The sequence below is a fragment of the Suricata suricatta genome, chromosome 5, assembly GCF_006229205.1.
Source record: "Suricata suricatta isolate VVHF042 chromosome 5, meerkat_22Aug2017_6uvM2_HiC, whole genome shotgun sequence".
In the NCBI taxonomy this organism is placed as follows: Eukaryota; Metazoa; Chordata; class Mammalia; order Carnivora; family Herpestidae; genus Suricata; species Suricata suricatta.
In genome coordinates this window covers 155,493,316-155,494,315 of record NC_043704.1, presented here as the reverse complement: position 1 = coordinate 155,494,315, position 1,000 = coordinate 155,493,316, and positions in this window count along the sequence as shown.

Here is a 1,000-nt window from a genome sequence, read left to right as displayed (position 1 = left end):
TGACCATCACCCCTCCTTCCCTCCCCCTCCCCCTTCAGTCCATGGTTTCTTTTCAGTATTCAGCAGTCTCCCTTGATCTGTGTCCCTCACTCTCCCCCGCTCCCTTTCCCCCTTCCTCTCCCCATGGTCCCCTGCCAGGTCTCTCCTGTTAGACCTATGAATGCAAGCATATGGTATCTAGTCTTCTCTGCCTGACTTATTTTAGGTCTTTTCTATCTACAGAAAAGTTATACCTCGTGTCTTCTATGCTTTCCTCAGGCATAGCTAGTATCCTTCTGATAGTTTTTAAAAATTCTGTTTGAGGCGATTACTTATATATGTTTTGATAATATCTCTGGTAATGAACTTTATCATTTTTCTTTTGGGTTGAATTCCTCCATCATGGAGGATGTCTATATCTCTGACTTCTTCTGGGTTTTAGAATATCTTGTTATGTTTTCTGCTTCTAGAGTAGTGGCTTTATGAAGAAGAGTTCACATACTTTCCAGGGCCTGACACTTTACAAAGCATTTCTTGTGTGTGCTGTGTGCACTGTGCTGTCATATATTGGCTGGACTGTCCCTCCGGTTGGTCCTCTGCAGAGTTTCTCCCTGCCTCCAGTGAGGAGTGTTGGGATCTTGTCCAGTTTTGTAAGTTTTAACTATGTGAGTTCGGTCTGCTTGTTAAAAGAGGCTAATTCCTATTTCCCCTAGAGCTGAAGCGATGCCTCACTATGTGGTCAGTACACTTGGCGAGTGTGGGGTTTTATGCTGGTCTTTGAAGGGAGGGGCACACTGCTGCTCTGGTTTCCAGGCACTCTTTCCCTAGTAAGGAAGCACCTAAGGGAAGCAGATGGGATCCGGGAAGGCTTCGCGTTAATGGCTCAGCTCCCATTGTTGGGCACAGCGCTGCTTGTTGAAGTCTGTCATGTTGATTGGTGGGAGGAAATATTGTCATCAGCCCACTCTCTAGTCCCTGGAGATGGAGTTCCCGCCTGCCCCTGGTCAGGAGGCCTTCACCG